The sequence below is a fragment of the Theropithecus gelada genome, chromosome 19 (assembly GCF_003255815.1).
Source record: "Theropithecus gelada isolate Dixy chromosome 19, Tgel_1.0, whole genome shotgun sequence".
Classification (NCBI taxonomy): domain Eukaryota; kingdom Metazoa; phylum Chordata; class Mammalia; order Primates; family Cercopithecidae; genus Theropithecus; species Theropithecus gelada.
The window spans coordinates 23,960,494-23,962,315 of NC_037687.1; the positions used below are offsets into that span (position 1 = coordinate 23,960,494).

General features: G+C 49.0%; 1 non-coding gene across 1 annotated transcript; it reads right to left on the minus strand.

Moving 5' to 3' along the window:
* Nucleotides 1-1,075: 1,075 nt before the first annotated feature.
* Nucleotides 1,076-1,182, minus strand: LOC112613638. The gene has a single exon (XR_003116969.1). It is a non-coding gene; the product is annotated as a U6 spliceosomal RNA (small nuclear RNA).
* Between the last annotated feature and the right edge of the window lie 640 nt (nucleotides 1,183-1,822).

Consider the following 1,822-nt stretch of genomic DNA (forward strand, 5'->3'; position numbering starts at 1 on the left):
CTGGCCTCAGTTTGCCACCTAGGAAATGGCTTTGGGTCTTGTCTTGTATTGTCTTGTCTTTTTTCTCTTTTCTTTTCTTTTTCCCTTCCCTTCCCTTCCCTTCCCCTCCCTCTCCCTCCCCCTCCCTCCCCCTCCCTCTCCCTCCCCTCCCCTCCCCTCCCTTCCTTGAAACAGGGCTTTGCTCTCTTGCCCAGCCAGGAGTTCAGTGGTGCAATCATAGCTCATTGCAGCCTCAAACTCCTGGGTTCTGGCTATCCTCCTGCTTCAGCCTCCTGAGTAGCTAGGACTATAGGCACACGCAACCATGCCTGGCTAATTTCTTAAATTTTTTTGTAGACCTGGGATTTTGTTATGTTGCACAGGCTTGTCTGGAATGCCTGGCCTCAATAGATCCTCCCACCCTGAACTCCCGAAATGCTGGAATTACAGGAGTGAGCCTCCGCACCTGGCAAGGTGCTGTTTTGAATGGTATGCCCCCTGGGAAGCCTGGTGTTGAATAACTCCACACCTTCAGCCTCATCCTCAAAAAAACAGGACCTGGGCAAAGTCCTCCCAGAGCTGAAGAGCCCCGGCATTTTGGGGGCGGGAGGGGGAGGGCAAAGGGGCTCCAGTGAGGAACCCACCTGAGGCTCCAGTGAGGCCTAGGCCCATGAAACCGAGGAGGCCAATCCCGTCCTGATAGAGACAAGGCAACCAAGTCTCCAAGTCCCACAGCCAATGAATGGAACAGCCAGGGGAGAAGCCAGGACCTGGGAAGGCTTTATGCTTCCAACCACCAAAGCCCTGCGGTGGGGCCCTCACACGGCCTGAGAAAATCAGCAACACACATTCCACACAACTGTTTTTTTCCAAGGGCCAATTTATGGTGATGATTATTATTTTGAGATGGATTCTCACTCTGTCACCCAGTCTGGAGTGCAGTGGCGCAATCTCGGCTCACTGCAACCTCTGCCTCCCAGGTTCAAGCAATTCTTGTGTCTCAGCCTCCCAAGTAACTGGGATTACAGGCATACACCAATCATGCCTGGCTAGTTTTTGTGTATATATATGTGTGTGTGTGTATATATATATATTTTTTAATATGGAATGCTTCATGAATTTGCGTGTCATCCTTGTGCAGGGGTCATGCTACTCTTCTCTGTGTCGTTCCAATTTTAGTATATGTGCTGCCGAAGTGCGCACGATTTTTGTATTTTTTGTAGAGATGGGGTCTCTCCATGTTGGCCAAGCTGGTCTCAAGCTCCTGACCTCAAATGGTCCACCCGCCTCAGCCTCCCAAAGTGCTGGGATTGCAGGTATGAGCCACCGCCCCCGGCCCAAGTGCCAATTAAAAAACAAAAAACTTTACTATTATTTTTATTTAAGGAACAAGGTCTCACTCTGTCGCCCAGACTGGAGTGTGGTGGTGAGATCATAGCTCACTGCAGCCTCTAACTCCTGAGCTCTAGTCATCCTCCCATCTCAGCGTCCTGAGTAGCTGGGAGTACAGGTGTGCACCACCAATACATATAGATAGATGATAGGTAGGTAGATAGATGGATGGATAGATAGATAGATAGATAGATAGATTTGTTTGTTTGTGATGGAGTCTTGCTCTGTCACCCAGGCTGGAGTGCAGTGGTGCCATCTTGGCTCACGGCAACCTCCACTTCCCAGGTTCAAGCGATTCTCCTGCCTCAGCCTCTTGAGCAGCTGGGACTACAGGCACATGCCACCACACCCGGCTAATTTTTGTATTTTTAGTAGAGACAGGGTTTCACCAGAAAAAAAAAAAAACTTTTTTTTTTTTTTTTTTTTTTTTTTTTTTTTTTTTTTGTGGGTC